This window comes from Adiantum capillus-veneris, chromosome 12 (assembly GCF_014529385.1).
Source record: "Adiantum capillus-veneris isolate H3 chromosome 12, ASM1452938v2, whole genome shotgun sequence".
Lineage (NCBI taxonomy): Eukaryota > Viridiplantae > Streptophyta > Polypodiopsida > Polypodiales > Pteridaceae > Adiantum > Adiantum capillus-veneris.
The window spans coordinates 103,835,957-103,857,780 of NC_140942.1; the positions used below are offsets into that span (position 1 = coordinate 103,835,957).

Consider the following 21,824-nt stretch of genomic DNA (forward strand, 5'->3'; position numbering starts at 1 on the left):
ACGTCCTCGTGACACTGAGTACAATATAATCCCCAGCGGATGCCAAAATAGCCTATCACGTGGGGTGTACAAGCTGAATGTAAGGAGGAGAGCCACTATAGTGACTACTCGACTAGAACAATCTCATGGTGGTCGGTGTGATGAGTGGAGGAGAAACCACCGAGGAGGGGCATAATGCCACGTAATCTGGCCACCTGTCAGTGTGGAGAAGAGTGGGGATCGGGCCCAGCGCCGAAGGAAGGCAAATCGGCGAGCCTCGGCTGCTCGAGATGTACCTGAGGAAGAATCCCACTGCCAAATCAGGGTGTGAATGATGTCCAGCCAAATGGCAGTGAGGGTATCCTGAAGGAGCTGTGGAGCCGCACTTACAATGTGAAGACAACGAGCTCTCCAAACATTCCATAGTGTAATACTAGTGATGACTGAAAAAACTTCATCACGTGTCTGAGAATCCCCCTGCCAAGCAATCTGTGGTAGCATAGCCAAAGTCCCTCGCCAATAACCAGTCGAGGTAAGCATGAAGGCTGGATCTGTGTCTCAGCCCTCGTTGAAAAGATGCGGGCCAGGCATCGGCATCAACCATGAGACAGATCCCCAAGTGATAAATCCATGCTGAACACCTGCTCTGCTAAGTAGAAAGCAAACTGCAAGCCACACTACATGGGAAGCTGAGCATGACCAAAGACAGTGTGCAGGTGACTCAAGTAGTCGCGAAGGACAGCGAGTACATAACGAATCATAACCCATAGCAGCTAGCCAAGTCCCAAACGGAAGTCCCGCATGTGCAATCATCCACATGAAAAAAGAAATACGACGAGCCGCATGTAAATCCCAGATGGCGAACCAAAACTACTTCAAATAGGCATGGGAGAGACCTGAATGTAACCACAAACGCATACGAGTGGGCTACTCTGGTTGCTGTCTCATCAATGCTAACCTTCCAATCCTGACAATGTACTCAAAGAATGATACAAGTGCACCGGTGGGGTCAGAGTGAGGCCAATGCCACTCTCCTGGGTCCCAATAAAGCTGAGATAGGGCACGACCCTCCCACACCCAAAGCCTCCAAAGTGCAGCATCAGCGGAAGCGAAACGGGGGTCAACACAACGACGCTTCCCGCGGGAGCCAACTACTCGTATGGCCTCCCATCGAGCGCCGGGGGAGACAAGGTGCGGAGAGGTGGCATCATATGTCAATCTAGCATGAATCCCCAGACAATAGTCGGAATCAACTGTGAACAGCATGGTGTCTACACGCACTAATAAGAGAGTGCTCTGAGCAAAGAGGTCCAGCCACAATGGGGAGGCATCTGAACCGTGCCTCGCATGACTGCATCCCACTCACTGTGAAGGAACGGCAGAATCAATCTCAAGCAGTCTGTCTGTCACCCCGCGACCAATGTCATAATGTTCTGCCACAAAATCTACATCCAGCATACGTGTCTCATGAAACAACCGCATAGAGGCAGCAGGGCCAGTGTCCCAAGCAGCCCAATCAATGTGAGTCCTCTCTCCAAGCTGACGGGGTGGATTAACCGAAGAATCAAGAACTGCAGCATTCCAAATGAGAGGCTGGCGCTCAATCTCCTCACGACATGAGGGAGGTGAGCGTATGATAGCCCGTCGCATGGAAACCCAAATCTGAAGGAGCGATCGGATGAAGGGTGAGAGGGTGGTGGTGGACAAGGGGGCATCCGTAAAGAGAAAACGATACCTTGTATGCCAAGTATGACCGTCTCTAGTGCCAAGTCGTGGAGTCACTGTGCAAAGAGCGGCCTGAAGAAGCATCTTCCAAGGTTCTTGGCCGGGAAAAAGACCCCGAACAATAAGCTTGGTAAGAAGGGCGCGCCTCTGTAACTCTGGATCAATAATGCCAAGGCCTCCCTCTGACCTAGGACGAATAATCGTGGACCAGCGAACGAGAGCACGAGTATCAGTAGTCCCATCTGTGCCACTCCATAAAAAGTTCCGCACTAGTCGGCGGAGCTGAGCTATCACACCGGAATGTAACATCCAACAAGAGGCCGTATACCATACTGTAGCCAGAATGCCCTGGTTGGCGACCAAAGCACGGCCAGCCAACGACAGATGATGTGAAGACCAATGGCATAGCGCTCTCTCTCTCTCTCTCTCTCTCTCTCTCTCTCTCTCTCTCTCTCTCTCTCTCTCTCTCTCTCTCTCTCTCTCTCTCTCTCTCTCTCTCAGCTCGCCTTTGCAAGCTCGAGGCACGATTTGACTCCATGGTCGATCTCGCCACCAACAAAGTGAAAGAAGTCGAAGCAAAGGCCATCAAAACACACTCGGCAACAATTGCGAAGGTGAAGACACGCGTGGCAGCAAAGCTTCGAGAACGACGACTCCAAGAAGAAAATGCCCTCAAGGTCCGCATTGGTGGGCTACCTCAAGCATGGGATACGACCGAGAAAGACTTCTCGACGCGCATCAATTTCGTCAACGAAACTCTCCAACCGATCAAGCTCGAGTACAACGCAATAGAGTGTATCACGTCGGGAGGCCCTAACAAGCCCATTCCAAGTGGACAAGCCATCCTTGAATTCGAAAGTCGAGAGGGTCGGCTCAAGCTTCTTCAACAATCACGTCTTCTCAAAGATACCAAGCTTTGGATTGCAGAAGAACTCACTCCGTTACAACTCAAACACAAAAGTGAAGAGCTCAAGAAGGTACATGAAGCTCGCAAACAAGGCAAATCGGCAGTCTATCGAGGCGGTAAAGCCATCATCCAGGAGTTTCGAAATCCCAAACCGGCCCTCCCCACAATTGACTCCCCCCAGGTTTCTTTTTTCTTCTCTCATCCTCCTAACAGACCCTCAGTCCTAAACTGATATGTATCGTCATCTTTCGCTTAATGTGCAACCGTTGTAATGTCTTCTTTTCGGCCCATAGGTCACATCTGACCTCCGTGGACGATAATTCAATCTCTCTCTCTCTCTCTCTCTCTCTCTCTCTCTCTCTCTCTCTCTCTCTCTCTCTCTCTCTCTCTCTCTCTCTCTCTCTCTCTCTCTCTCTCTCTCTCTCTCTCTCTCGTTGTGCAACTGCAGGGTGTGCATGTCACCAGCGTGTGACTACTATCTATCCTTTTTGTTGATTTCTTTCTTATTATCTATTTACTTTCACTTTTTGGAAACACCCCTCGGGAAATCTAACTGCCTTGCATTGCATAGCTAGTGTGGAACTGTCCAGAGGGAGTCCAGGCCTGAGGGCAAGAGAGCACTAAGGTTGGACAAGAACTATGGTTAGCCAAGTGGGGTCATTGACTAGCCAAAGTGGAATCCTTTGCTACAGAGGCTACATTTCAGTTCTGGATGTGGCCGCAGTGTACAAAGAGGGTCGGATGACCTAGAAAGATACAATGGCAGCATCTCCTAAAATTTAGGAAACTGCTATTTTGGGACCTAAAAATGTGTTGACGTCATTACCTCCGGAATGACAAGGGGAACATTTTCTTACTCTGTCGTGAAGTCAACTGGGCAACCGGTTGGGATATTTTTAGACGGCAACCCCGAAACGGGAAAATGCTTATAAATGTGCCAAGTGGCACCTTCTGGTGCACTTGCCTCATGCAACAAGAAGTGGCGCTGAATTTAGGAGGGGGAGAGCCTCATTTTCAGATTTGTCACAGGTTCAGAGCTATGGAGTGTTTGCTTTCCCTCTTATGCACAGTGCGGTGCTAGGAGTGATGCCCTGCACGCTACGCACTGCCCTCTCTCTCCCCTTTGGCAGTATGTTATGCCCCTCTAGTGGGCTCTTCATTTGACCAATGTACAGTTGTGTGGGTTCATGCGCGATTGCCGAGGCAAGAGCCTCTTGCACAGGTACTGGATTAGCTAGCGGCTAATCCCCCCGCAGGTACAGGTGAATTCGGAGAGGTTTCACGCCAGAAATCTCGTCCGAAGGGCAAGTAGCCCTACAGGTGCGGGAGCTCGAGGACTTGCTAAGGATGCCACCGGCACGCGAAACGGAGCCCGAAACAGTGAATTACAGCCTGCTGTGTATTTTTGCAGGTTTAGGGTTTTGGCCCTAAACGGACCCTAATACCCCCAGGAGGTTCGGGGACGCAAGGGGACCGCTGTACATGTGATCTGGCGCATTTTCAGGGCTGAAAACAGAGAATTCAGCTTGCTGCAGATTCTCGCCAGGTTTTGCAAAGTGCCCGTATGCGTAGGGAAAGTCATTTAATGCGTGGGAATACTGACCGTGAAGGGTCCTAGTACAGTTATGCTGCTGAAATCGAGCTGGAACAGTGGAAATTCAGCCGAGTTTGTGCGGGGCAGCTTGTAGGGAACCACAGCGTTTATTCCCTCTTTTGAACAATAAAGAAATACCGAAAGGGGCGCCTAAGTTAGGGGCCAATCTGGTGTCCGTCTACTCATACAGGTGCAATCTAGCAGCCTATATCCCTCTCCCCTTTGTTGTGTCTTGAAAGTACACGTAAAATAGATGACTAATAATGGGTGTAAGCTAAATCAAGGTTTAAAGTAAAGTCTACCGCCTATTTTGGAAAGAACAGGCCGGTTTCATGGTTCCATCGACGGGATTAAATCACTTTTTCCCATAAAAGTGAGCCTTGGTCAGTTTTGGGCTTGAAGAAACAAGGGATCATAGACCAGACACAGGGAATTGCAATTATGGCTGACAGACCAGATGATGTGACTGAAGAGGTTTCGTCTTCACAGGGTCAACAGACACATGAAGTGGGTGAGTCCTCAAGACCACCACAGACAGATGACGATATATTCAGGACCCAGTTGGCTACTGCTGTGGCTATGTTCACACAAGTAATGCAGAATCCGAGGTTTTTAGCCTTTCTGCAACCTCCTGTTCCGTCTCAGCAAGTTGGGTCACTGGATCATATTCAAAAGCCTGTTAAGGCTCGAGCACAGGTGATTCATACCGCACAGTCAATGGAAACACCTATACACTTGACGGAGAACATGCAGTCTCCACAACCTATGCCTATGGTGCAAGAACAGGTGGCTGAGATGCCAGTATTTCAGGCTGTACCAGTTCAGCCCGCCACTTTTCATCAGCCTATAGCTGGTTCTAATGGGCAAGGAAGCAACCTACAGGCTATGCAACAAGTCTTCCCACCACCTTCAGTACACCCTGGCTATTTTGGAGGTGGATCCGTATTCCAGAGCATGGCTGGTCATGCACCTGGAAATCAGTTTCACAGCGGGAACAATGTTCGGGGGTGCTCAAACGATGATGCCTAACCCCATGTACAGTGTCATGGGTATGCAACCAGGGTTTCAGAGCACTCAGGGCCAATTTGGGATGCCACAAACAAATTTTGGTATGGCTGGAATTACAAATCAGCAGCCAAATATGGCGTTTCCAGGTCAAGTTAATAGCGGCCAAGGAACACAGATGAACCCTAACAGTGTTCCCATGTTGCAGTCACTTCCATATGACACTTTGATGCCGCTGGAGAGGCCAACTCCGTACAAAGAAGGTGGCAAAGGTGTGACATTCACGACCTTTACAAGGTTTGATGACAGGAAGAAGGCTCTCTCATTCCTCCAGCAATTTGACAAGGCCTATGCAGGGGGAAACTTTACAGAGGCTTCAAAGGTCCGTAAGGCAGCCACTTTCTTGACAGGGAATGCGGGACAATGGTGGACAACTTTATTGCTTCAAGGGCAAGCTCCGTCCACATGGATTTATTTCAAGCAGATTTTTGCAACAGCACGGTTATCTGATGACTTTGAAGCAGATGTCATGACAGAATGGCACCAGCTAAATGCTGCCACTTGCAGAAATCTCGATGATTACAATCGGAAGTTTTGGAAAGCTCTACTTCCAGTAACTTCCTATAGGTTTGTGCCATTGACAGAACAGATTGAAAAATACTGTTGTGGCCTACCCAAAGGATTGAGAAAATACTGCACGAAGACAAAAGTCACTACTTTGACGCAGCTCATCGAGGTAGCAAACACTGGCAATGGTTTGCTCAAGGGAGAAGATTGTGAATTTAACACTGGCGTCAAGGCAGGATCACGCAAGAAAAATTCAGCCAAGAAGCACGTTCCCAATGAGGCTCCTAAAGGGACTCAGGAGTCAGCCAACGCAGGGAAAGACAAAGCTACGGCTGAATCAAAAAAAGGACCAGCAAAGAAATGGAAAAGACGTTTTCCTCGCAAGTCAGAAGAGCAAAAGAAGGTCCTGAGGACAGAGAACAAATGCTTTATATGTGAGCAGCCTGGCCACATTGCTTACAACTGTCCTACAAAGAAAAGGCCAGTTGATTCTGATGACAAGGAAGACAAGAAAGGAAAGAAGCCCATGCCTACTCTAGTGCCAGATATGGTGGGCGATAAGCCAAATTCAGATGCAAGTGAGCTTTGCAGAGCATGGGGAAAGGTCAGGGATCAAACAGTGCTTATCTTCTTTGATCCAGGTGCCAAAGCCAACTTCATTTCCCCAGAATTGGCTTCAAAGTTGGGAATCAGAGCTGAAGAGATGGGGTATACAGCAGAGGCAGGTTTGGCATGTCCTGGCCATACAGAGGCTGTGACACCCATCATTGGAAAGTTGCGTCTACATATCCAGTCCTATGTAGATGCTGAAGAATTTTACATCATGCCACTGGACGGATGTGATGTGTTGTTAGGTATTCCTTGGTTGTTTCGTGTACAGGGAATCCTGGATGCCTACAACAAAAAGATCACTGTACAGAGCAGAGGAAAGACTCACATTCTAGATGTGAAGCTTAAAGGGGAGTCTATTCCTACTGTATCAGCTTCTGCTATTACTTCTGTAATGAAAAAGCATCTTTCTACGTACTTGGTTTTTGCACGTGAAGTGTCAGATTGTGATGAATCAAATTTATCTGTGCTAGATAAAGAAAGGTCAATGTTTTTACAACAGTATAGTGACTGCTTTTCCGATTCATTACCATCTCAATTACCGCCAGAGAGACCCGAGGACCATGCGATAGATTTGGTGCCAGGCAGTAGCCCACCAAATAAGCCTCCGTACAGGGTTAGTGCGGCTCAGCAGAAAGAGATAATGGGCCAAGTACAGGAGCTGTTAGAAAAGAGGCTGATTCAGCCCAGTACATCTCCATTCTGTTCCCCAGTGTTGTTGGTGCAGAAAAAGGATGGCTCATGGCGTATGTGCATCGACTACCGTGCACTGAACAAGAATACCATCAAGAATAGGTTCCCTATACCTAGAATTGATGATATTATGGACAAATTAGAAGGAGCAGCTATGTTTAGCAGGATAGATCTAAAGAGTGGGTACCATCAGATCCGCATTAGATCAGAGGATGTGCACAAGACTGCTTTTAGAACGACGTTTGGCCTTTACGAATTTTTAGTGATGCCCTTTGGTCTCACAAATGCTCCTGCTACGTTCAATAGGATGATGGACAGAATTTTCCGTCCACACCAGCAATTTGTTGGTACATTCTTTGATGACATGATAGTCTACTCAAAGAATGAAGAGGAGCATAGGCATCACTTGGCCATTGTGTTCAAAGAGCTACGCAGTCATAGGTTGCTCATCAATGCAAAGAAAAGTGAGTTTTTTTCAGGAAGAGATTCACTTTCTGGGACACATTGTCTCAAAGGATGGTGTCAGAATGGATCCTGCAAAAGTTGAAGCGATCAAGTCATGGCCAGATTTGAAGACGGTGCATGATGTCCAAAGCTTTTTGGGACTATGCTCCTATTACAGAAGGTTTATCCGAAATTTCGCTCAGATTGCTTCACCTTTACATGCTCTTCAAAAGAAGGCAGTCACCTTTAGATGGACACAAAAAGAGATTTCAGCTTTTAATCTCTTAAAGGAAAAGATGACTTCAGATCCAGTCATTGTGTTGCCAGATCTTAGGAAGTCATTTGTGGTCCAGTGTGATGCCTGCGATAGTAGCATTGGTGCAGTGCTAATGCAAGACGGCAGGGTAGTAGCCTATGAGAGCAGAATTTTGCAAGGGCCAAAGATGACCATGCAGGTCTATGAGAAAGAGTTACTGGCTGTGATTCATGCGCTCTTAAGTTGAAAACACTACCTGCTAGGTGCAGATTTCGTTGTCCAAACGGACCATCAGACCTTGCGATACTTCTTGACACAAACAAAGTTATCTGAGAAGCATATGCGATGGGCAAATATTTTGTCCATGTTCCATTTTCAGATTGTGCATGTGGAAGGCAAGAAGAACGTTGTGGCTGATGCCTTGTCAAGGAAGCCACAAATTTCAGCTGTGTCGATTCCTTATCATCATGAACTTGATGATATGAGAGAACAGTATGCAAATGATGAAGATTTTGCAAGGGTCTTCGAGCAACTAATGGATGGACAACGTCATGAACACTATCTTCTTAAAGACGGGTTCATGATGATGCATGGCAGATTGTGTGTCACAAAGCCATTGCGACGCAAAGTTATCGAAGAGAGTCATGTCCCACCGTATGAAGGGCATCGTGGCATCGATGCTACAGTTAAAGCGGTTGAGACATTCTTCTATTGGCCTACATTGAGAAGAGATGTGGATGCCTTTGTGCAAGAATGCCTAATATGCCAAAAGGTCAAGTTTGACAGGCAAAAGGCACCAGGGTTATTGCAACCACTACCTATTCCAGATAAACCATGGGAAAGTATTGCTATGGATTTTATCTTTGATCTTCCAAGAACGCAGACAGGAAACGATGGTATTTGGACCATTATTTGCAGATTCAGCAAACAGGCTCATTTTATTCCTGTCAGGAAGAAGATAAAGCCAGATCAGATGGCACGCTTGTTTATGAGCAATATTTTCAAGTATCATGGCATGCCACAGTCGATTGTTAGCGACCGTGATCCACGCATGACAAGTTTGTTCTGGAGAGGCTTGTTTGAGAATATGGCCACCACGCTCAAATTCTCTTCGTCATTTCATCCTCAAACAGATGGGCAGTCAGAAGAGGCAAATTCTACTGTCCTAGATCTGCTGAAGTGCTATGTGTCAGAGCATAAAGGAAAATGGGAGCAGTATTTGCCATTGGTGGAGTATGCATACAATAATACAGTGCATTCATCAACTGGCAAGGCACCCTTTGAGATAGTTGAAGGTGGCAAGAAAGTTCCTCTCATACTGCATACAAAGGACAAGATATTTGAAGTAGATAAGTATGTTCAGGACATGGATGAAATGTACAAGAAGGTCAAAGTGGCCTTAGAAAGGACTCAGGCAAAGCAAAAGAAAGCAGCTGATCGTCACCGTCGTGAAGTGGTATATTCACTTGGTGATTGGGTGCTTTTACGCTTTGAAAAGGCAAGGTTAAAGAAGATGAAGGGCAAGGAAAGACTGTTTCCAAAGCTCAGCATGCGTTACTATGGGCCTTTTCAAGTATGCGACATAATCAGTGATGTTGCATATAGGCTGAAATTGCCTGACAGTTGGAAGATTCACAATGCGTTTCATGTGAGTCTTCTCAGACCCTATGTGGGTGATGTGCCAGAAGATATGCCAGCTGAAGATCAGCCGGAAGTCGAGGAACTTGACGAGATCTTGGTCCCTGAACAGATTTTGGCACACAAAGAAAGGAAAGTGAAAGGCAAGGTTGCTAGGCGTTACTTGGTAAAGTTCAGAAGCCTTCGATTTGCAATCTACCTTGACCCCTTGAGTTTCAAAGCTACATGGATTGTCAGTGTGACAATGGCTTCTGAAACAAATGATGTACATGGTATTTAAAGTGAGCTCAAATCAAATACCTGTTACATGAATGTTAGAGCTGTACAGATTGTCAGTTTGGCAATTGCTCTTATGGAATGTCCAAAAGTTTGGTTAGTGCTATAGAAGTGAGTATTTCTTGTCAGTTTGTCAAGGATACAATGATTGCTTCTATTGAAGAGTACATGTGTAACTGCATTCTTAAACTGTCGGTTTGGGTATGCTCGAAAGTGCTGCGGGATCCAACGTGTACTATAAGACAGTGGCAAAATGTGCAGCTACCATTTTGTCATTGGAAAGTTAGTGACTCAAAGCAATGGCAGACTGCGAAGCTACCACTATGTCATTGGGACAGGGTTCACACGCAGGCAATACATGAGTCGACGAGGTGTTGAATACACCAGGGTTGACAATGAGCATGTATGTGTCGTATATGTGTTGACAGGTGTTGAATACATCAGTGTTGACAGTAAGCATGTACGACATAGATGCAAACGAGGACGTTTGAGATTTCAAGAGGGGGGTATGTCACCAACGTGTGACTACTATCTATCCTTTTTGTTGATTTCTTTCTTATTATCTATTTACTTTCACTTTTTGGAAACACCCCTCGGGAAATCTAACTGCCCTGCATTGCATAGCTAGTGTGGAACTGTCCAGAGGGAGTCCAGGCCTGAGGGCAAGAGAGCACTAAGGTTGGACAAGGACTATGGTTAGCCAAGTGGGGTCATTGACTAGCCAAAGTGGAATCCTTTGCTACAGAGGCTACATTTCAGTTCTGGATGTGGCCGCAGTGTACAAAGAGGGTCGGATGACCTAGAAAGATACAATGGCAGCATCTCCTAAAATTTAGGGAACTGCTATTTTGGGACCTGAAAATGTGTTGACGTCATTACCTCCGGAATGACAAGGGAAACATTTTCTTACTCTATCGTGAAGTCAACTGGGCAACCGGTTGGGATATTTTTAGACGGCAACCCCGAAACGGGAAAATGCTTATAAATGTGCCAAGTGGCACCTTCTGGTGCACTTGCCTCATGCAACAAGAAGTGGCGCTGAATTTAGGAGGGGGAGAGCCTCATTTTCAGATTTGTCACACGTTAAGAGCTATGGAGTGCTTGCTTTCCCTCTTATGCACAGTGCGGTGCCAGGAGTGATGCCCTGCACGCTACGCACTGCCCTCTCTCTCCCCTTTGGCAGTAGGTTATGCCCCTCTAGTGGGCTCTTCATTTGACCAATGTACAGTTGTGTGGGTTCATGCGCGATTGCCGAGGCAAGAGCCTCTTGCACAGGTACTGGATTAGCTAGCGGCTAATCCCCCCGCAGGTACAGGTGAATTCGGAGAGGTTTCACGCCAGAAATCTCGTCCGATTCAAAGGGCAAGTAGCCCTACGGGTGCGGGAGCTCGAGGACTTGCTACGGATGCGACCGGCACGCGAAACGGAGCCCGAAACAGTGAATTACAGCCTGCTGTGTATTTTTGCAGGTTTAGGGTTTTGGCCCTAAACGGACCCTAATACCCCCAGGAGGTTCGGGGACGCAAGGGGACCGCTGTACAGGTGATCTGGCGCATTTTCAGGGCTGAAAACAGAGAATTCAGCGTGCTGCAGATTCTCGCCAGGTTTTGCAAAGTGCCCGTATGCGTCGGGAAAGTCATTTAATGCGTGGGAATACTGACCGTGAAGGGTCCTAGTACAGTTATGCTGCCGAAATCGAGCTGGAACAGTGGAAATTCAGCCGAGTTTGTGCGGGGCAGCTTGTAGGGAACCACAGTGTTTATTCCCTCTTTTGAACAATAAAGAAATACCGAAAGGGGCGCCTAAGTTAGGGGCCAATCTGGTGTCCGTCTACTCATACAGGTGCAATCTAGCAGCCTGTATCCCTCTCCCCTTTGTTGTGTCTTGAAAGTACACGTAAAATAGACGACTAATAATGGGTGAAAGCTAAATCAAGGTTTAAAGTAAAGTCTACCGCCCTTTTTGGAAAGAAAAGGCCGGTTTCAGTGCATGGTAATTGTTCTTTCCGTAGGCAATCACTACTGCCCATCTTCATGCCTCGCTATACATCTAACTACGTTGGAGATGCTCTGTCTCTCTCTTGCTCTTGCTCTTGCTCGTGCTCGCTCGCTTGCTTGCATGTGTGTTCATCACTACAATTGATGCAATTAACGCATCTCTCTCTCTCTCTCTCTCTCTCTCTCTCTCTCTCTCTCTCTCTCTCTCTCTCTCTCTCTCTCTCTCTCTCTTGCTCGTGCTCGCTCGCTAGCTTGCATGTGTGTTCATCACTACAATTGATGCAATTAACGCATCTCTCTCTCTCTCTCTCTCTCTCTCTCTCTCTCTCTCTCTCTCTCTCTCTCTCTCTCTCTCAATAGCAAGGATTTTGTGCCACAAAGCCTTGCAAGATTGTGCGACAGGAAAGACATGGAGCCTGTACGACAACAAGAGTAGGAGAAGTGGGAGGAAGCAAGGAATGAGGGGGAATGGAAGAAGGCGGGAAAACGGAAGGAGAATATTCCTATGCATTGAATTTGTTGGTATGCCAGTATGTGCCAACGTTTTAAAAAAAATGAAACTACAAAACGAATCAGAACAGATTCAAAGAGCTCAAAAAATAGTAGCATTGTTGAGTGGATGACCGTTAACCCTTTCTCTTAGTTGCAAATGACGCTTGTTTGCATACTAACCCACATCTCTCTCTCTCTCTCTCTCTCTCTCTCTCTCTCTCTCTCTCTCTCTCTCTCTCTCTCTCTCTCTCTCTCTCTCTCTCTCTCTCTCTCTCAAACTACATAGTAGGTTCTGTGTGTGTGTGTGTGTGTGTGTGTGTGTTTTCCCGTGATCATGAAGTTGTAAATTCTGGCATAGCTACACGCAATGTAAGTTAAGGTGGTTGAGTATAGCTTGAATAGTTTGCAAGGGGGTTTACGGGCTTGTGTGTGTGTGTGTGTGTGTGTGTGTTATGAGGAGGAAGACCTAGGGCTTGGGGGAAGTGTAGCCTCTATAAAAGCTTAGGAGGATGGTGAAGAGAAGGGGCAAGAGGTGCATGCGCAGTTTGAGGAGGATGGGCATGCAACCTGCATACAAAGGACGAGGGGGAATTACATACGCAGACTACATGATACGAGTTGAGGGAATCTGGCATCTTTAAAGTATTAGTAGTATTTTATAAAAGAGAACCAGTAGTAGGTCGTACACATTTCGAAAAAGGGTGAATAAGCAAAATCTCGCAAGATATTGCTCTGGAGATCAGAAGAAAAAAGGCGCCTGCCTTCACAGATGCCCCTTTGCAAGCATGCATGCAACAATCTTGCCGTTGGTGAATCATTTTCTCTCAGCTCATTTGGGATTGGATCGAGAGAAGAAAGGGGGACGCGGAGAGCATGCACGCCCTCCTCTTTGTTGCTCTCTCTCTCTCTCTCTCTCTCTCTCTCTCTCTCTCTCTCTCTCTCTCTCTCTCTCTCTCTCTCTCTCTGCCTGCCTACGAAGGCCTGCATCTTTCTGTCTTGCCTACTGTGAGTGCATAACAGTGCTTGATTGCCTAAATTAGGTGTTGTGCCCTGGTCGCTGATCTACGAATGTTGCATGTCGCATGTTGAGGGTTGTTGGAGAGTGGAGAGACGGCGGGGAAGCAATGGCGATGGCAACCAGAAGCCTTGCGTAGGGACTTTAGGTAGGGGAAGGGACCTTAGGCTGCTGGGGCACGAATCTTGATGATAATATGAATTTTTTAATAGTTGTCTAGTAGTATGCACTAGATCAATATTAAGCTGAGACACATTTTTTCGATGGAAATAATTGCAGCAAGGACCGCGCGCTCCAGGCAGCTAGTTGGGGCGATGGTTAACATCTATGGAGAAGCCGTCAGGGGTCCCATGCACACAAATTCTACTTGCTGCTCTTGGAAGGTGGCTGCCTTGCCTCAGTCTCCTGCTTCTCCCGTGCTCACCCCCCAATAGAATAATACACGAATTTCACTCTGCGTTTGGTATGGCAGTGATACGCATCTCTGCTCAAAAGTCCCAACAACATCTCTACCTCCAGCAACTACAAGCCCCACCCCACCTCCAAGCCTTCCTTGCGGGCATCCCGGGTTTACCCAAAATGCTCCGAACGATGACTCGGTTTACTTAATGAAGCTCTGGTTGGTTGTTTGAAAAGCAGAAGTGGAGGAAATGTGCGAGGCGTCTTTGCTTGGTCACTTATAGAGGGATTTGAGTTCTTCTTGGGGTTGAAGGTGCGGTTTGGGCTCTTGTACATGGATGAGAACATGGCGTGCTTCCCGCGACTCTCAGCATTTTGGCATCAGCAACTTCTTACTAGCAATACCACAGCATCTTTTGATTCGAGGCTTGTGAGTGATAACAATGGAGAGACTACAAGCCCATTATATGACAGCTAAACAATTTGATGCAACACAAAATCTGGTGTGGACCACTTCGGGCATAAGTCAGAGTGCTAAACAATTTGATGCAACACAAACTTTGGTGTGGACCACTTCGGGTGTACGTCAGAGTGGAGAGAGTGGGATGGCCTTTTGAGCTTGATATGATACATAGTTCATCCTCTCGTGTATTGCCTTCCCCTTCCAGCTCACCTTGTGAAATGTGAAGAAGAGGTGTCCAAAGGAGCGGTGTCATTGACAAAATGCAGTATGTTGAGTGTGTCGTGTGGTTTTAAATTTACATTCTATGTTCTTAAAGATGGATTGGATTCCTTATACGATTACAACAGCTAGTGAAAACAGGGTTATGGATGCATCTAAATGTGTGCCCTTAAAGGATTGAAACAATAGTTCATCGTGGGCATGGTCGGTACGGTTTCTAAACCATCAAAATTTGTATCATCATATCATTAGGAAGAGCATATCAGGGTGGTCACTGCAATCACAGAGGAGTAAAGAAATTGGACGGGTAGATGTGGTGAAGTTAAATCTCCACAAGCAAATGCAACATTCTGCGTTTGGTATGGCCGTCGTCTGCATCCTCCAGCTTGGCCTCCTCATCCACCTCAACATCAACTCCTCCACCCTCCTCTCATAGCTTTGCTACCCCTTATCCGTCGGAGACCTTAATTACTGAGGCCTTCTCATTTGTGAAGAAGACAGAGTTCTACTCGCCTTTCCCTGCACCGAGCACCGCCCTCGGTTCCATCCATAATATGGTTTCCTCCCTCCGCCTTTTTTACAACCTCGTCGACATCAACTCTCTTGTGGTGTGATCAGCCCCTTCTAGCCCACTGCACCCAGATGCTCCACTCTCAAGCTCAAATTAATTCTCTCATTCTTTGTGTGTATTTGGCAGCTTTGGTGAGTTCTCCACCCTTTTGCTCTACTTCTCTCTTTTAGCTTCTCTGAGCGGGGCCCTAGCATTGATTGTAGTAACGTCTTTGGCTGCAACATCTTCTTCTGTAGGAATAGCGGCACCATTTTTGGTTGCTTTGAGGTCTACACCAATGTCTTCAGGGTCGTGGGCGTCATCAATTTTGATGGTTGTGGGCTTTGCGACGTCAGCTTTGGTTGCTATGATGGCTACATCAGTAGAAACTGCGGTAGCAAGGGTAGCCGTCTTGACTGTAGGAGCTTTTAATCCCAGAGGGATGGCGACAGCTCCGGCTACAGCAGGCTCGTATGCAGGTGGTACAATAACCACTGCAATGGAAGCAAGCCTGACAGTTATCTTGGCCGCAGGGGTGCCGTCAGTCAACAACTACATTGATGGCAGCACTCTTCAGCTGCGGGGGATGCATCAATGGTCGCGGCAGGAAGAGTTGTAGCAGCTTCTGCATTTGCAGCTGGGGGGTGAGCGGCGCCATCTAATTCTTGTACAAGATTTGCAACAGCATCTTCTTCAGAGTTTGTGGCACGTGCAGTTCCTGGAGGTATGGTACTCTCAGCAGTGAGATTTGCAACATCGCTTTTGTTAGCAGATGTTGCAATTACAGAAGCACGATCAGGCTTGGCTGTAGTACCGAGAGAAGGCCGTTCACAAGCTTGGTCTGCATCTTGTTGTTTTACGCCAAGGAATGTTGTGGTGGTGCCAACAACCACGTAGCATAGTGGGCTGGCAATGCAAGGGGCCGGGCATGGTGGATAGCTTGGACCGAGGCGGTGACAGCTCTTCCAGCTTGCCTACTGCGTTGTAGCCTTTCTAACTCTCAGTAGCACTTCTGAGGAAATAATTGTGAGGTACTTTGACAAAGTGCTTAAGAATTGGATGATCAGATTAATATATGGAATGATACAGGTTGTCCACAATGAGTTGGAGCTTTTGTGCTTTGCGTTCAGCACACCTGCGGATGAGTTCAGGCGTGCTGAGTTTTGGCGGAATGTGCAAGCGAAGAGGGTGGCTAGGAATCATAGGGAGCTGATTAGGTATATGTTTGCTAACAAGGTGGGGCTAGATTTTCTGATGAGGTGTTTGGATGAAGAGGGTATGTTCGTGAGGCTTGCGGTAGACCACATGGTGGGATTCAAGGAGGATGTGACCTAGGAGGTGGGGGTGGAGGGTGGCTAACCTTGCTGGAGGAGGTGTTGACAAAGTTGGCGGACAAGGTGGGGACCAGCAGTTAGGCTGAGTGGGTGCCACAAGCATCGGGTGCTAGCATGCTTGAGCCCCATAGGATTGCGCCTCATTCAGAGTACAAAAACTACTAGGGGGATGTTGTTGGTGCACCCCCTTGTGGATCTTATCAACCCCACCTCAAGGCACTCTCTCGCTCTTGTTAGAGCCCTTATTATGTTCTATGAGCAGCTCAGCAGCAGCCCCCTACGGCCTGTTTTTTGTTCTAGAGGGCAGGTCCAAGTTGGTGCTCATGGTTTTTTGAATTTCTTGTAGCAGGTGCCCCTACTATGACTAAATTTGAAGGTTTTCACACTAAATTACACAGTATCTCTCCAAAATTTGTAGATTTTCTTACCCTCAAATCTAAAATTTAGAGGTAAATCTCAAAATTTTAGGTGGGATCACACTAAACCTAGGTTTTTTTGAGCATTAACTATAAATAAATCATCTTATGTCCTGTGCAAACCGAAGCTCTCTCACAAATCTTGCCCACTCTCAAGGTACTCTTTTCCTTTTACACGGACCAAATTCATAGTTGACACATTTGATTGGGTCAAAGTAATTCCAATCAAAATTGTGTTGATGGATCAGACATAATTTATTTATTTTTTTAAATAACATATTTTAGCGTCTTCAAAATTAAGAATCTCACATTTTAAAATTTGGTTTATATTTTTATATATTTTAGTGTCTTCAAAATTTAGGATCATTAAAGCATTTTAGTGTTTCAAACGATTTAGAACCCCAACAACCCATCTTGAGCGAGCCTGTAGTCAAGAATGATTAGGAACATAACCATTTATGGACCAGAGCATGGCCACAAGCTTATTTATATGAATCTGCTACGACAGACATGGCAATGGCCATGCTTTCGAGTGTTAAGTGTAATTTCTATCTTAAAGGGGCAAAGACGAGCAATGCCCATGGTATGGAAGTCCTTGCCTGGAGATTATTAAAGCAATTATTTGTTGCCCTGGATGCTAGAAGTTTGGTCAGTCTCACCCATTCATCGATGGCAAAAATGTGTTTACAAAGTCGATGACAGAAATAGGTCTACAAAGTCAATGTAAGATGACATGTTTTGGGATTCTACATAATCAAACAAGCAGATGTATGTGATTCATTAATGATGGCTTATATGATATTAAGCACGGGGTTGTCGCACCATGTTTTTGGGGTTGCAAAACATACATCGCATCCAGGCTAAACCCCATGGGGGTTGTGGAGGGTTATGTTTGGGTTTGCAATTACTTTGCTACACTATCCTCTATAGAGTAACTATTGAGGTCTTCATCTTGGCTTTTTTATTTTATGTACTGGCTCGGTTACTTGTTCGCTCGGAAGTACTCGCTCGAGGATTGGGATTCCTCCCACCCTTCCTAAGCACGAAAGATAAGATTTTTGAAGCGGATGAATATACGCGAGACTTAGAAACGGCTTTTGCCAAGGTTCGCGAGACTTTGCAGAAATCTCAAGAACGACAAAAAAAGGCAACAAATCGCCATCGTCACGACTTGAAATTGAAGGAGGATGATTGGGTGCTCTTACGTTTTGAGAAGTCACGCTTGAGAAAGAAAAAGGGAAAAGAGAGGCTTTTTCCAAAGCTTAGTATGCGATACTACGGACCTTTCCAGATCATTGAAAAGATAAATGATGTCTCCTTCCGACTGAAATTGCCTGATATTTGGAGGATTCACAATGCATCCCATGTGAGTCTCTTGAAACCTTTTAAAGGTGATGTGCCTGATGATGGGGAGCCTGATGAGCAACCCGAAGTGGAAGAAAAATTGTTCCTGAACAGATTTTGGCACATAAGGATACGAAGAATAAAGGTAAAGTTCGAAAGCGGTTCTTGGTTAAGTTCAAGAACTATCCTGCATTGAATGCGAAGTGGATGGAGGAGGAGGACCTAACAGATACTCCTCAGATTGTGAAACTTTACCTCGATGCTTTTGGTTTAGCATAGTCTACTCCAAATGGAACACAGAATTCAGCTTGGCCGGAGATCTGGTGCAATGGGATGCACAAGAGGAGAGTCACTCCGCTCCTTTGTCAACAGATGCCTTGATTTTGATACTAAAGTCATTGATGTCTCTTTGAGCTTCACGGATACTGCAAGCTGACAGTATTCTGCTGGATGACTTTATGAAATGGAATTCCTGATTATGATATTGATTTGTTCTTGACTTCTTTTAAGTGCATGAACTCATAGACGAAATGACTGCAGCATTTTGGTCTGATTGATCTTGAATAGACATGGTTGCAATAGGGGTTAGTCAATCGGACATCGATGAGGTCCCGATTGGATCTAGATGCGATTGCTAGCTACATTGCCGATAAATCATAGTCTAAGATCCGAATGGATGTTGAATGTCATGTGATGTCCTATGATGTCTAGTGATGTCCTATGATGTCTAGTGATGTCCTGTGATGTCGTGTGATGTGACTGTCGATTGGTACATGTGCTAGATGTGTGTTCCTAGTACGTAGTTACTAACAGTCAAAGTCTGCTAAGACGGTTTATGGCCTCTGTCTGTTTTGTAGGCGTAATCGAGTGCGATTACAATGCTTTCAAGAGGGGGGCATGTCACAAAGTGATGACGTGTCTGCCCGGGAGCCGAAACCATGACTGCTACAGAAAACCCTAATTTTGCAACCCCTAACCGTAAAACCTGCAAACCCTAAGTCTGCCAAAAAACCTAACCCTAAAAACTGTCATAAACCCTAACCCTAACCCTAGCAACAGGCTGAAAACCCGTGAAAAGCGCCAGCTCTACTGACGTGGCAGAATTTCCGTAAACTGCGGCAAAATTTCAAGCTTTTTGCGTCGGCTTTTTCTCTACGCCAGCAAGAGAGAATTCGATTGCTTTATTTGATTTATGCTCTAGAGAGAGAGCTTGTGAGAGAAAAAGAGTTGCTTTTGATTTGAAGCTTTTGGCATCCCTTGTGAAACCGGCCTGTTCAATCCAAAAAGGGCGGTAGACTTAAACCTTATTTGCTTTCACCTATTTAATTTGTCGCCCACTTTACCTGTGCTTTCAAGACACAACAAAGGGGAAAGGGATACAGGCTGCTAGAATGCACCTGTATGAGAAGACCGGCACCAGATTGGCCCCTAACTTAGGCGCCCCTTTCGGTATTTCTTTATTGTTTAAAAGAGGGAATAAACATTGTGGTTCCCTACAAGCTGCCCCGCACAAACTTGGCTGAATTTCAACTGTTTCGGCCCGATTTCGGCAGCATAACTGTACTAGGACCCTTCACAATCAGTATTCCCACGCATTGAATGACTTTCCCGACGCATACGAGCACTTTGCAAAACCTGGCGAGAATCTGCAGCACGCTGAATTCTCTGTTTTCAACCCCGAAAATGCGCCAGATCACCTGTACAGTGGTCCCCTCGCGTCCCCGAACCTCCTCGGGGTATTAGGGACCGTTTAGGGCCAAAACCCTAAACCTGCAAAAATACACAGCAGGCTGTAATTTACTGTTTCGGGCTCCGTTTCGCGTGCCGGTCGCATCCGTAGCAAGTCCTCGAGCTCCCGCACCTATGGGGCTACTTTCCCTTTGAATCAGACGAGATTTCTGGCGTGAAACCTCTCCGAATTCACCTGTACCTGCGGGGGATTAGCCGCTAGCTAATCTAGTACCTGTGCAAGAGGCTCTTGCCTCGGCAATCGCGCATGAACCCACACAACTGTACATTGGTCAATTGAAAAGCCCACTAGAGGGGCATAACATACTGCCATAGGGGAGAGCGAGGGCAGTGCGTAGCCTGCAGGGCATCACTCCTAGCACCGCACTGTACATAGGAGGGAAAGGAAGCACTCCATAGCTCTTAACCTGTGACAAGAAACATGAAAATGAACTCACAGCTGAAAATCACGTTTTTGCCTTCTCTATAAGTAGTAAACTGGCCTCAGAGTGCCAAGTGTCACTCATTTGTGCATTTTCCCGCTTTAGACCCTCGGGTCTAAAATATCTCACCTGCAGCCTCTGTTGACTTGGCCACAGAGTAACAAAATGATCCCCATGTCAAACTGCACGTAATGACACGGAGACATTTTCAGGTCCCAAAATAGCAGTTCCCTAAATTTTAGGAGATGCTGCCATTGTATCTTTCTAGGTCATCTGACCCCCTTTGTACACTGCAGCCACACCCAGAACTGAATTGTAGCCTCTGTAGCAAAGGATTCCACTTTGGCTAGTCAATGACCCCACTTTGGCTAACCATAGTCTTTGTTCAAACTTAGTGCTCTCTTGCCCTCAGGCTTGGACTCCCTCTGGACAGTTCCACACTAGCTATGCAATGCAAGGCAATTAGATTTCCCAAGGGGTGTTTCCAAAAAGTGGAAGTAAATAAATAATAAGAAAGAAATCAACAAAAAGGATAGATAGTAGTCACACGCTGGTGACATACCCCCCTCTTGAAATCTCAAACGTCCTCGTTTGCATCTATGTCGTACATGCTCATAGTCAACACTGATGTATTCAACACCGGTCGACACATGTACGACACATACATGCTCATTGTCAACCCTGGTGTATTCAACACCTCGTCGACACATGTATTGCCTGCGTGTGAACCCTGTCCCAATGACATAGTGGAAGCTTCGCACTCTGCCATTGCTTTGAGTCACTAACTTTCCAAAGACAAAATGGTAGCCATACATTTTGCCACTGTCTTATAGTACACGTTGGGCTCAGTAACACTTTCGAGCATACCCAAACCGATAATTCAAGAATGCAGTTACACATGTATCCTTTAATAGAAGCAATTACTGTATCCTTGACAAACTGACAAGAAATACTCACTTCTATAGCACTAACCATACTTTTGGACATTCCATAAGAGCAATTGCCAAACTGACAATCTATACAGCTCTAACATTCATGTAACATGTATTTGATTTGAGCTCACTTTAAATACCATGTACATCATTTGTTTCAAAAGCCATTGTCACACTGACAATCCATGTAGCTTTGAAACTCAAGGGGTCAAGGTAGGTTGCAAATCGAAGGCTTCAAGGTAAAGTGATAACACAGTTGCTGACTCTGCAAGTTCACCTTCTTCCATCCACTTAGCATCCATTGGTGGATAGTTTTTGAACTTCACCAAGTAACGCCTAGCAACCTTGCCTTTCACTTTTCTTTCTTTATGTGCCAAAATCTGTTCCGGGACCAAGATCTCGTCAAGTTCCTCGACTTCCGGCTGATCTTCAGCTGGCATATCCTCTGGCACATCACCCACATAGGGTCTGAGAAGACTCACATGAAACGCATTGTGAATCTTCCAACTGTCAGGCAATTTCAGCCTATATGCAACATCATTGATTATGTTGCATACTTGAAAAGGCCCATAGTAACGCATGCTGAGCTTTGGAAACAGTCTTTCCTTGCCCTTCTTCTTCTTTAACCTTGCCTTTTCAAAGCGTAGAAGCACCCAATCAACAAGTGAAAATACCACTTCACGACGGTGACGATCAGCTGCTTTCTTTTGCTTTGCCTGAGTCTTTTCCAAGGCCACTTTGACCTTCTTGTACATTTCATCCATGTCCTGAACATACTGATCTGCTTCAAATATCTTGT

The 21,824-nt window shown here is 46.2% G+C and overlaps 1 protein-coding gene and 1 pseudogene across 3 annotated transcripts in view; both read right to left on the reverse strand.

Annotated features, from left to right (window-relative positions):
• LOC147446246 (uncharacterized) overlaps window positions 1–21,824 on the reverse strand; it is a 99,370-nt gene that overhangs the window by 53,086 nt on the left and 24,460 nt on the right. The window lies entirely within an intron of this gene.
• On the reverse strand, window positions 15,003–16,278 carry LOC147446247 (uncharacterized; annotated as a pseudogene).